The sequence below is a fragment of the Canis lupus genome, chromosome 15, assembly GCF_011100685.1.
Source record: "Canis lupus familiaris isolate Mischka breed German Shepherd chromosome 15, alternate assembly UU_Cfam_GSD_1.0, whole genome shotgun sequence".
NCBI lineage: Eukaryota > Metazoa > Chordata > Mammalia > Carnivora > Canidae > Canis > Canis lupus.
Genome location: NC_049236.1, coordinates 39,666,596 through 39,680,281, shown reverse-complemented (window position 1 = coordinate 39,680,281; position 13,686 = coordinate 39,666,596). Strand labels below are relative to the sequence as shown.

The 13,686-nt window shown below is 38.7% G+C and overlaps 1 protein-coding gene across 3 annotated transcripts in view; it reads right to left on the bottom strand.

Annotated features, from left to right (window-relative positions):
- The window catches only part of SCYL2 (SCY1 like pseudokinase 2), a 64,432-nt gene extending 51,062 nt beyond the window's left edge, over positions 1–13,370 (bottom strand). Inside the window, exon 1 of one of the 3 annotated variants that reach the window (XM_038558780.1) lies at positions 13,177–13,370. The gene's annotated coding sequence lies outside the window, so the exon portion shown is untranslated. Of the gene's footprint in view, positions 1–12,419; positions 12,664–13,176 lie in introns of those variants that run through there. The other 2 variants (XM_038558783.1, XM_038558781.1) reach the window with 2 other exon arrangements.
- Positions 13,371–13,686: the final 316 nt, after the last annotated feature.

Sequence of the window (13,686 nt, the reverse complement as noted above, 5' to 3'; positions counted from 1 at the left end):
GCTATATTAAACAGTAAATTTGTATTTTATAAAAGTTTTATTCACTATTAAAAAAAAATTCCTGTTGCAGGCACCTGGTTGGTTTAGTCAGAAGAGCACGTGACTTGATCTTGTGGTCCTGAGTTCGAGCCCCACGATAGGCGCAGAGATTAACTTAAATAAATGAGTAAACTACTGTTGAACTATGAAATCACTTGAGAATACCTTCTAAAAAAATAAGCACTGGTGGCAAAAAGACAGTAAAACATGCAGAAGGAACAGGTAATTAAATATTTTTAAAATCTTACACATTTCTAGTCGATGCAGAAACACTGAAGTTTATCCCCTCACCTTGAATAACTAGAAGCCAAACAGATATATGAAACAAATATTTTGAAACAGTGAATAGGTAGCACAGGCATATAATCTTAGTGAGAAAGTGAATTAACAAAGCAAACCCAAGGACTGCCCCAAGCTTTCTGCCTAGGGGCACACCGCAAACCAGAGTAGAGAGCAGAATTCCAAGCAGCAGTCTAGCTGAGTTAAAGAGTTGAGGAGACAAACTAGAATTCAAGAATGCAGGGGTAGCTGGGAGGTTTGGGATAGAATTTCAAAAAGGGGGAAAATCAGAGAAAGAAAAAGAGAGACAGAAAGAGAGAGAGACAGAGAGGGAGGGAAATATGCTGAAAAAGAGCTCCAGAAATTTGATGCTTTGTTTGGACACTAAGATGACCATACATGGTGTGACACTCAACCAGTTCAGTCAAGGACCAACCAGAGAGCTATAAACTGAACAGTTCAGGTTCACACCAAGCTATAAATCATTTAATTTCTCACCAGCTACACTGATCACTAAAGGCAGTCAACAGAAATCCCACAAGGACCATGCCATAGTAGTAGGATAAACTGTTCTTAGAGTAAAATGTACTCTAAAGCTGACCTAACAAACTAAAAGCAAGCCTCAAATGATCAAACTAATCATAAATTACTTAGCTGTCTACCAGAATGAAACCCAATATTCAGGAAAGAAAGACAAAAAAATTTCAGATATCTAATAATGTAACATCCACAATGTTCAGCATGCAGTCAATAATTAGTAGACATGCCATGAATGAATATGAAGATGTTCTCATAATCAAGACTGAAATCAATCAAAAAAGACTACAAATGATAGTTATAGACATTAAAGACATTAAACAGCTACTATTTGTCTAAGTATTTCAAAGAAAGCATGAACATAATGAGAGTAAATGGAATATTTTTTTAAACCCTAGTGAAGATTCTAGAGCTGAAAAACAAAATATCTCAAACAAAAAATTCAGAGGATATGATTAACAGATTAGTAGGAAAAAAATTAGTAAAACCATGGGATGCCTGGGTGGATCAGTTGGTTGAGCATCCAATTCAGCTCAGGTTTTGATCCCAGGTCATGAGTTCAAGGCCCATGTTGAGTTCCACACTGGACAAGGAGCCTACTGGGAAAAAAAAAAAAAAAAAAAAAAAGGTAGTAATACCTGAAGACAGAATAAAATAATAGGGAAAAAAAAATGAGCAAAGTCTCAGTGACCTGTGGGACAATATCACAGTCTAACATATATAAATGAATCCCAAAAATGAGTGGGAAAAGGGAGAAATGATATTTGAAAAAATAATGGCCAAAATCTTTCTGAATTTCATGAAAACAATACAAAGTATCAAGAAATTCAATGAACCATATGCAGGATAAATACAAAGAAAACCATACTTAGACACATCCTATCAAGTAGCTGAAAGTCAGTAATTAAGAGAAAAATCTTAAAAACAGCCAGAGAAAATAAGAAAATTATATATAGAGGGAAAAAAAGATAAAAATTTTCCCCAGTTTTCTTCATCAGAAAATATACAAGTCAGGCAACTGAATGAAGGTCTCTAAAGTGCTAAAACAAAAACAAAACAAAAAACAAAATCTATCAACCTAGAATTCTATACACCATGGGAAAAACAACTTTCAAAAATAAATGTGAAATACTTTTTCAGGAAAACAAAATCTGAGAGAATTTGATGCCAACAGATATTCACTACAAGAGATATTAAAAGAAGTCCTTCAAACAGAAGGAAAAATATACCAGATGGAAATGTGAATCCATAAAAAGAATGAAGGATATACCAGAAATAAAAATTATGCAAGTATCTAAAAAAATTTCTCATATTTCTTAAAAAGATAACTGATCATTTAAAACAAAAATAACAAAAATATGCTGATAATATGAAAAAGTAGAAAATATGACAAACCAAGAACAGGACAAGGGAAATGGAAGTGTATTTTTGAAAGATTCTTATATGTTAGGCAGTATAATATCACTTGAAACTAGATTAGAGCAAATTAAAGACATATTATAGGGCAGCCCCAGTGGCACAGCAGTTTAGCGCTGCCTGCAGCCCAGGGTATGATCCTGGAGACCCGGGATCAAGTCCCACATCGGGCTCCCTGCATGGAGCCTGCTTCTCCCTCTGCCTGTGTCTCTGCCTCTGTGTGTGTGTGTGTGTGTGTCGCTCATGAATAGATAAATAAAATCTAAAAAAAAAAGACATATTATAAATCCTAGATTAATTGGGTAAAATAAGAGATACAACTAAAAGGTCTATAGTGGAAATAAAATGGAATCCTAAAGTGAAATGAATACAAAAAGTAGGAAAAGAGGAAGAAAGGAACAAAGAACAATTGTGACAAGCAGAAAATAATAAGACAGATTTAAATCCAACCCTATAAATAATATTAAGTGTAAATGATTTAAAATTCCAATTAAAAGGCAGAGATTGTCAAACTAGATTAAAAAGCAAGACTCAATTATATGCCGCTTTCAAGAAACTCACTTTAAACACACTTTACAAAATGATTTAAAACTGAAAGAATGCGAGCCCCCAGGTGGCTCAGTGGTTGAGCAACTGCCTTTGGCTCAGGTCATGATCCTGGGATCCTGGGATCGAGTCCTGCATGGGGCTCCCTGCAGGGAGCCTGGTTCTCCCACTGCCTAGGTCTCTGCCTCTTTCTCTGTGTCTCTCATAAAATAAAACTGAAAGAATGTGAAACTATACCAAGCTAGAGTGGTCATATTAATAACAAACAGAATATGCAATATTTCATAACAAGGATGTCATTTCATCAAAGAAGACATAAAATCCTAAATGTGTACATACTGAATAAGAGCTTTAAAATAAATATAGCAAAAAAAATGACTGAAAGAAACAGACAAATCCACAATTATAGTTGTAGACTTCAAGGATCTTCTCTCAGTAACAAATGGACGTAGACTGAGTAGACAAAAAATCAACAAAGAAGACTTGAATAACACTGTCAAACAACATGACTCAAAAAAACCCACTTGACAACAGCAGAATGCATTTTGTTTTCATGTGTACATGGAACACTCAGTAAGGGTGACTCTATTCTGAGCCAAATCTCAACATATTGAAAACTACTGAAATATAAAACATGTTATTTGACCACAGTGAAATTAAACTAGAAATCAGTAATAGAGAAATATCTACAAAAAAACGCAAATATTTAGATATTAAATCCTTCTCAATAACCCAAGGGCTAAAATAAATACATCACAGAAAATGTTTAAATACTTTGAGGTGAATAAAAGTGAAAAATCTGTGGGATGTACGTAAAGTAGTAATTAGTGAAAAATGTACAGCTTTAAATATTTATATGAGGTGGGGGGAACTGCCAAAATCAATCAGTAGGCTCACCTTTCATCTCAGGAATCCAGAAAAAAAAAAAAAAAGGAAAATTAAATGCAAAATAAGTAGAAAAAAGGAAATAAAAGAGTAAAAACCAATGAAATATACTGAATTCATTTATTTTTTTAAAGATTTTATTTATATATTCATGATAGAGAAAGAGGGTGAGAGAGAGAGAGAGAGAGAGGCAGAGACACAGGCATTGGGAGAAGCAGGCTCCATGCCAGGAGCCCAATGTGGGACTCAATCTCAGGACTCCAGGACCACGCCCTGGCCCAAAGTCAGGCACTAAACCGCTGAGCCACCCAGGGATCCCCCAAACATACGGAATTTAATGTAACACCCTATTTTAATAGAGAAATGAAAAAAGAAAAATCAATGAAGCCAAAAACTGCTTTCAAAAAGATAAGCCTCTAGTTACATTAAGAAAAAATTAAAAAGACACAAATGACCAATACTGGAAATAGAGGAAATCCTATGGATTTTAATCTTATTTAAATCCTATAGATTTTAAGCAATAAGGTATACTATAAATGATCTTATGCCAAGTTGTTAATTAAACAACTTGAATGAAATGGAAAAAAAATCCTTGAAAATCAAAACTACCAAAATTGACTCAAGAAGGAACAGAAAGTCAGAATAGTCCTATTATAAGAAATTCAATTCAAAACTACAAACTTTACCACAAAATAAACTCCAGGCTCAAATGGTTCACTGTTGAATTCTATCAAACATTTAAAGAATACATAATGACCAGGTCAGTACAAGCTCTTCCAGAACACAGAAGAGAATACTTTCTTTTTTTTTTTTTTTTTAATTTTTTTTTTTTCATTTATTTATGATAGTCACACAGAGAGAGAGAGAGAGGCAGAGACATAGGCAGAGGGAGAAGCATGCACCGGGAGCCTGACGTGGGATTCGATCCCGGGTCTCCAGGATCGCGCCCTGGGCCAAAGGCAGGCGCTAAACCGCTGCGCCACCCAGGGATCCCCAGAAGAGAATACTTTCTATGTCATGTTATTTAGTCAGTATTGCCCTGACACCAACAACAAATGACAGAAGAGAAAAAACTACATCAACTCAATATCCCTCATCAACTTAACAAAATATTAGTACATCAAATCTAATAAATCCAACCCGATGACCAAGAAGGATTTATCTCAGGAATGCAAGGTTGATTTAACACGCAAAAACAAATTCATATAATTCATCACATTAACTGAATGATGGAGAAGGACATACAATAATCTCAGTAAAAGCAGAAAAAATTTTTGACAAAATTCAATATCCATTCACAATAAAAACTCTCGGGGATCCCTAGGTGGCTTGGCGGTTTAGCACCTGCCTTCGGCCTGGGCGTGATCCTGGAGTCCCAGGATCGAGTCCCACGTCGGGTTTGCCTGCTTCTCCCTCTGCCTGTGTCTCTGCCTCTCTGTCTCCCTCTCTGTGTCTCTCATGAATAAATAAGTATAATATTTAAAAATAATAATAATAATAAAAACTCTCAACAAAGAACAGAAAGAAATTTCCTCAGAGCACCTGGCTGGCTCACTCAAAAGAACATGTAACTGTTAATCTCGGGTTGTGAGTCCAAGCCCCACAATGGGCATGGAGCCTACTTTTTAAAAAAGGATAGATGGATGGATGAAAACAAGGAAGGAAGGAAGGAAGGAAGGAAGGAACGAACGAACGAACGAACTTCCTCAACCTGATAAATAGAATCTCTGAATATCTACAACTAATATTACATTTAAAAATAGAAGATTGATCACTTTCTCCCTATGTTTGGGAACAAAGTAAAAACAACCACTTTTACCACTTTAATTCAATATTCTAATGGAGGTCCCTAGCCAAAGCAATTAGAACAAAATAAAATGTACACAGAAAGTCAGAAGCAATCTACAAAAAAGCTACTAGAACTAAATGAGTTTAGCATTAAAGAATATAAGAACAGAACATTTAAAAAAAGGGGGGGTCTATTTCAATATCCAAGAAACAAACACTGAAATTTTAAAAATACCATTTCAAGAACATGAAATACGTATTGGATAAATTTTACAAGATATATAAGATTTGGACAATGAAAATAACAAATAATTGCTACGAAAAACTGATGAAGACTTAAAAGGAAAGACTGCATCCACGAACTGGAAGACTCAATATTGCTAAGATACCAATTTCCCCACTGATCTATGGACTCCATGCAATCCAGTCAGGATCCCAGGGGCTTTTGTAGAAATTGACAAGACCCTAAAATATTGCTTTAAGAAGGGGTCCACAGGCTTCACTAGACTATCAAAGGGTCTATGGCACAAAACGAGGCCTAAAACTCTATCATTCTTCAAATCTTCCACTTCCATGTTTACTCCTTCCTAAAACTGATTTGTCTGACAAAGTCGGTGTCCTGTAAATCTTCCTTAACCAATTCTTTCCGCACAATTTTCTCCCACTTGCCCAAAGAATTTTTTGTAGCCATCACAATCTTATTGCACAGCATTTGCCTGGATATAAAAAACTTTGAATACAGCAAATGAAATTCAAGAATGCATTAATACTGAAAGTCTCTTAAGAATAAAGCAAAAAGGAATTTGGGAAAAACTACTCAAAGAGGCTGTGCTTTATTTCTTCTAGGGCAGATATTAACAGCAAGCCCCCATGCCTTATCTATCACAGAATTACAATTAAGAAATAAGATGGATGACATAGGGATGTATAAGAACAAGTTTATTCCAATTAATAAGCAAAAATTCTAAGGTTTTGATAAAAGTAAAACATAATCACAATATGCAACAATTTAGAAATTAGGTCCTTTGTAAATATCAAAACTCTTGATGAAAAATTTCAGATACTAGCGACTTAAAGACATGCAAAAAAGTACTTTTTCTTTTTTTCCAAATTATTTGGAAAACACACAAGCAAAAATATTTGGAAGGCCCCTGGACTAAGGTAGCACTAGTTCATATCCAGTTTTTTCTGTTAAATTATATTTATGCAAATATGACCTACCTTCTTCTATGAAAGACTTGAACTGTCTAGAAACAGAAATAGAGATCCTCTTTCCCTTTTTAATTTAATACTGCATTTCTGTGAGCAGTTAGAAAATGTTGCTATTGGCATTATGAAAATATTTATTGCTATGCCAAGTTGTTCTCTATGAACATCTGCTGCTGATTTTGATGGGGGAGGTAAAGGGACATAAAAACCCTCTTTAAAACCTGCATACCCATTCCTCTAACTCACCATGCACTAGTTATACATTGGGAATACAGATGTAAATGGAAACATTTCTGCTCTTTGGGGACTTAGTCTGTAGCCAGCATACTCAGACCTGCAAAGATTTATAGCAATAAACAGAGAGGTGCCTACCACAAGTACAGTAAAGGAGGAAGATCATGATGTGATTTGAGAACTACAAAGAGCTCAGTATGAAAACAAAGGATATTTTCGGAGGTAATATTCAATTCTGAGAAGCTCATTCGTCATCCAAACAGAGCCAACGATAGTGTACACATGGTAGGAGTAGACGTGGAAATTCACCTGATAAATTATTTAATATTTATTGAGTACCCACTGTGTCCCTGATACTACATAAGAAACTGGGAGAAAGAAGGAAAAATAAGCCATGAAAGATCTTATCATCAAAGGGGCAAGAGACAGAGACATAAACGAACTATAGCATTAGCCCACAGTGATAAAATCTACAGTAATACTAAGTCTTACAGGAGCCAAAAAACAAAAACAAAACAAAAAATTGTAAGAGAGAGAAGGTTTTCCCAAAACGGTAATGCTAGAGATGTCTCTAAAGGTGAACAGAAATGAACTAGACAGAGAACGGGAGAACAAAGTAAAAACAAAGCAGTTCAGATAAAGGCTGGAGGAAACAGGGAAATACGGCAAAAGAAACAAAAGCCAGATCACCAAGAGCAATGAGTAGTAAGCAATAAGCCACAGAAGGGTTTCAGGAATGAGTAAGATCAACCACTCTAATCAAGTAGAGAGTGGGAATAGGGAACATGGCAAGACTAAAGAGAACATCAACACGTAGTTCAGGGATGATATATATGCATAATTTAGAATGTATATAAAGCAAGAAGACAAAGGAAAAGATACTTGGAAATAGAGACAGGGAAGATAGGGAAGAGATGGTGGGAAGAAGGGGGTTTCAAAGGTGTTCCATGGATATTTATTTTATAATTACATATTAAACTTTGCTACACACTTTTATGTACTATATATCAAATTTTGAACATATTTTAACAGAGGGAGAGGTTGCTGAAGTAAGGTAATAAATAGTAAGGAAGGGAAGAAAAGAAAAAGTTAGAAACAAGTACAAGTTAGAACTAAGAGAAGTTAGTGACCAATTAGATAAAGAAAAGGGACAAAACTGGGAATCCCAATCAGGTCTCCCATTTCAGAGTCTAGACAGAGGGCGAAGCCATTTACCCAGGCAGGATTTAAAGGGGATAACTCTTGGTTTTGTGGGAGGAAGAATTCAATTTTGGACACACTGAAGTTGAGTTGCCTGAATGACACTCACATATAGATATATCTAGTAGGTTTTTAGATACACAGGCCAAAAACTTAGGGAAAAAAGCCTTGATCAAAGACAAAACTTTGATTACCATGAGCTTATAAGCAGTACAGCAGTTAAGGCTATAACCTTGAAAAAGGTTAGACAAGAATATCATGAGAGTAACAGAAGGCTGAAGACAGATGAACTGAAAGAACTTCTAAAAGAAGACCTGAATTTAAATGAGATTTTGAATTATTAGCAACATCCCTTTAACATATAAGAAACTTAGAGTCCAAATATCTCTTCTTAAAATAGTAGCTCTTCAAATTTTCACTTGATTGCTGGATAAAGAAAAAAGCCCATCTTTTCCAGACACAAAGTTATAAAACAACAGGAATGTCCATGGTAATAAGCCATTTCCCACTGTATACCACTTAGCAGAATTTACCTGAAATTCATTCATCTTTCCCTCTAAATCTCAGTCAAAACAAGATTTGGGACAACTTAATTATGATTCCAAGACTATAACTCTCTAACATCTGGCTCAGCCATAACTTGGCTTTTGGTAGAACCAGAAGGTAAATCTGATGCAATACAAAATTGTACACATACTTGCCAGAAGGTGGGCTGTTACAGCACCTGATGGCAGGTAGCTGAAAGGAACTGGCAATTCTTTCAGCCTGCCTACGCATAAACTCTAGAGATAGCAGGAATATAGTAGGTAAAATTAGATTTATGCAAAAAAAAAAAAAAAATTCCTGCATTTTCAAGTAACACAACTGCAAATCCCTTACTTCCCCAAGAATGAAATATTAAAAAGTAGAACTAGCCTGTATTATGTATTTATGTGTTATGGAAATTCTGTAATGCAAATAAAAAAGTTATTATGATTACATCTGATAATGAAATTACGTTCAGTGCTTGTTAGTCTCACGGCACCTAGCAGAAACTAGTCTTTCAATAAGCACAAAATAATACACACTGACCACTAATGAACAATGCAAATAAATACCAATCAACTCAAAATAGTTTTACTCCTTGAAGAGGCACAAGTGTCTGAGACTTCTTTCTATGTAAATGCCTGAAAATAAAAGAATATCACTTATATACAGTGATTTATATAGTTAAATATTCATAAAATGAGATTTTGTGATTCATATAAAAATTACATTAACATGACACAAATACTTTTGGGGAAAGTGATTCATGAGATTTGGGAAAAATGTCGTACCTTACATTCCCACACGCAATACTTATCTGTTTACATCTAAAGAGGACTCTGAGATACATTCTTGAATTACATTTTTTTTTTCTTATGAGAGCACTCAGAGACTACTATAAGCTTTAAAAAGATACAGTTTAAAAAAAAAATGTTAGCAGTATCCTTTGGCATTTCCATCATGTTTAATCTTTTTTTTTTTTTTTTTTAAGATTTATTTATTTATTCATTCAGAGAGAGCGAGAGAGAGGCAGAGACACAGGCAGAGAGAGAAGCAGGCTCCACGCAGGAAGCCCGATGTGGGACTCGATCCCGGGTCTCCAGGATCACACCCCAGGCTGCAGGCGGCGCTAAACCGCTGCGCCACCGGGAGCGCTGCGCCACCGGGCATGTTTAATCTTATTCAAAAAACAAAGATTACACCAGCCAAAGACAATCATTCTCTTTACAACTACATAAAGTATCTAATAATTATCAATTGAGCTAGAACAAATTACTTACAGGAGACAAACCTGATTTAAGAAAAACATAAAATATTAACACGCCTTAGGAATGAACAGAGATGCACAGTCTGTTCAACAAATTTTTGGTTACCTACTATGTGTAAAGCACCACACTAGGTGCAGGAGAAACAAGAAGTAAATATTCCATCACTTTACAAACTTAAGAACACTGTACCAAAGACTTAAAAGGCAACATGAGAAATTATAAGGCAACATATGCTTAAATATCAAATTAGTAATCTGAACCATAAGATCTGAGGAGAGATCACATCCAACTCTTTTGAAGGCACTTCAAGCCCATGTACTTAGTGTAGTTTTTACTACAGGAACACAATCAGATTCTTAAAATTACCATGATTTCAAAAAACTAGCAGCACTGGGGTGGCAAGCATCTCACTACTCAGCCCGTTAAGCTGGAGAAGGGGGAAAAGGAAAAACTGGGTAGGAAATTAAACTGACAACTAAGTTCACTTTCTCAGGTCTATAGTTCTTCCTTGCTTTAAGAACATACAAAATCTGAAATACAGTGAAGTAAAACGTGTAAAAACTGTAACTCATAAAGCAGTGAAATGTTGTCTAAGGCAATGGTTTTCAAACACTGATGAACATCTAAATACATCTAATAATAACATCCAAATGACTGGCTAACTTGCTAATCACACAGATGCCTATCTACTATCTCAGACCTTTGGAATCAGAATCAGGGCATTTGTATTTTGAGCAGCTCCCCAGGTGTTCTGATGCAATGTGAGAATTAAATGTTATAGGAGGAAGTACACAATCCTCAGTGGCAAGGAAACCCGGGTTCAAATGCCTGTTCTAATACTTATTAGCACTGGGACCACCAACTACTCCCTAATACTATTTCTAATCCATAAAAAGGGGGACCTGCCACCTATATAGATCAAGTGGTTGTTCAGAGGACACAGGGGCCTGGGTGGCTCAGGTTGAGTGTCTGCCTTCGGCTCAGGTCATGATCCTGGGGTCCTGGGATTGAGTCCCGCATGGGGCTCCCTGCATGGAGCCTGCTTCTCGCTCTGCCTGGGTCTCTGCCTCTCTCTCTGTCTCTCTCATGAATAAATAAATAAAATCTTAAAAAAAAAAAAAAAAAAAGATGACAACACATAAAATGCTTACTACCTAGCAGATTAAGCACTGAATGAATTCACTCAACATTTATTAAGCACTTACACAGCATATGAGAAATATCTCATTAATTTATTATGAATTAATAAATACAGCAACTCTGCAATGGTGTCATGTGAACATATAATTATGGGACTCTATCCTAACCAGCAAAGTCTTCCCTGAACTGAGCTGAACAGGCAGTAACAGGAAAAGAAGTGTATTTCCAGGCAGAGAAAGTATCATAACTAAAAGCCATGTACTTGAAGCAGAACAGAAAGAACTGACTCGAGGAGAGAAGAATGCCAGAAAGCACTGTGGAGAAGACGTTGAAAAGGCAACCAGGGACCAAAACAGACTGTTCCGGATGCTAATTTCTCTTAAAAACAATGAAAGCCACTGAAGGGCTTTACACATGAAGATAATGTGATTAGATCTGCATTTTGAAAAAGTCACTCAACCTGGTGTGGAAAACTACAGATCTGACCACAGTAAATGCAAGTAGGCCATATCTAGGAAGCTCGTTTTCATCAAAGGAGAGATGATGATGGCTGGAACTACAGTACTAGTACTGAAGATGAAGAGTGGACATGTTCAAGAGGCCCAGTTAATAGGACTTCTAGAAAGACTACTATGAGTCATGAGAGACAGGAAGATATCACACTTCTACTCCTAGAGAAAGGGATGATGACGCTCGACTCTTCAGCTAAACACAGCAAGAGAACCTATTTTTCTTGGGGGGTAAATAATGAATTTGAAACGTAGGTAGGGTAGTTATTCACAATTATTGGTTTGATTTGTTCAGAAGTATTCTGTTGTATAGAAGTACAATGTGTCTGTTTTTATTGGCTGCTTATTGATCTTAAAGAGAAAAGAATAGGTTTTGGCATGTGGGTAAAGTGGATCTGAACAGAAGGAAGGTCCTTACCTTCCACTAGGTTCCTTTCCTTTAACACAATCCTCCAAAAGCATCTTTTTATGACTAATGTAATATTGTCTCGAGAATTCTATTTATACACTCGCCTGATAAACCATTTTAAGCTTTTAAATTAACGTTTATTTTAAAGAATAAGACAGGAGGCCAGACAAAAAAATCCTGCAAAGTCTATAAGGAAGCTTCAAGTATCTGACTTTCAAGCCACTACCTGAACATGATCAGTTTTAAAGTAACAGGCAGGTTTGGGGCATTTTCATTAAATTATGTTAATTTTCCAAAATGGAGCGGGGTGCAAACGCTACTTGGAAAACTTATTATTCATAGAATCCAGTATGTAAGAAAATATATAAAAAATTTAAAAAATAATCATACAAATAATGCCTGAATTTCATCTGCAAAAAACTAGTTTGCACTTACAATTTTAAGGCAGTCCTGACATGGCACTTTTAAGTTGCCCGAGTCCAGTCTCATGAAGATTGTTATAGGCGTTGGCCTGACAGTATTGGTCTCCGTAATGAGTGATCGGAGGTATGTATTCAGTGGGATCCCAAGAAGTTTTTTCAAGCTTGATCCGTCTAAACCTTCCTCCAACCTTTCTCTCCCGCTTAGGAAAACAAGAGTGCAGGAGCCACCGCGGGGGGTGTCAGTCTTCACAACACACCTGCCCCACCCACCGCACACAATAAGCTTCCGTTCCAGAACTACAGCTACCGTCGGAAAGGACGCGGGCGGCGGGGCGCTGTTGGGAACCCAGGTCATCAGGTGCAGACCACCGGACTGACCCGGGCGGAGGCGGCTCCAATTTCCCAAAAGGGAACCGAGATGTCCACCGCGGAAACCCGAGCTCCAGGGCCCGAGAAAGGGGCTCTCCCTCCCGCAGACGACTCCGGCCCTGGTCCCCCGTCGCCTCGAGGCCTCTTCGGGGGACTCGGGCCTCTCGGATCCGCTCCCCGGAGCTCGCCACTCCCCCAGCCCCGGCTTCGCGCGGGCGCCCACCGTCCCGGCCGGCAGCCGGCAGGGCTGTCACCAGGCAACAGTCACCAGCTCCAAGAGCCTCGGGAGGCCTACCCCGGGGTGCGGGTCCTTCCCCATTCCCTCCTCGCGGGCCTCAGGAGCCCAACACGAGGGGCGGCAGGTGGAGGAGATCGCCCGGTGCCCGCGGGCGGTCACTCACCTCTTCCCCTCTTTCCCGGGAGGGGCGGCGCTGGAGCTCGCTTCCCCCGCCCCCCCAAACGCTTCCTGGCTGCTCCTGCTCAGCCTTAGCGCCCGGCCGCCGCCGTCGCCGCCCCTCACTCCATAGCCTCCTCCGCCCGCGCGGCCTCAGAGGCTGGAGCCGGAGGAGGGAAGGGGGAGGGGAGGGGAGGGACTGGGGAGGAAGAGTACGGGAGGGGGAAGAAGACCGAGGGACCGGCCAGTCGGACCATGACGTCACTTCCGGCGGGCTCGGAAGGGGCGGGGCCGGGAATGCAGGCCCCGCCCCGGCCCGGCGCTCGGGGGCGGTGTTACGAGCCAGGGGCGGAGCCTGAGGCGCAGCGCTGGCGACCGTGCTTCCGACGCCGCGGCCGGGCGGCTGGGCGGCTGGGGCAGCCGGAGGGAGCTTCCCGATCCGGGACCGGGCGGACGGGCCTTCGTGAGCCCTGACGGTGCCTTCTGCAGGGGCAGGAGGACCGAGAGCCCTATACAT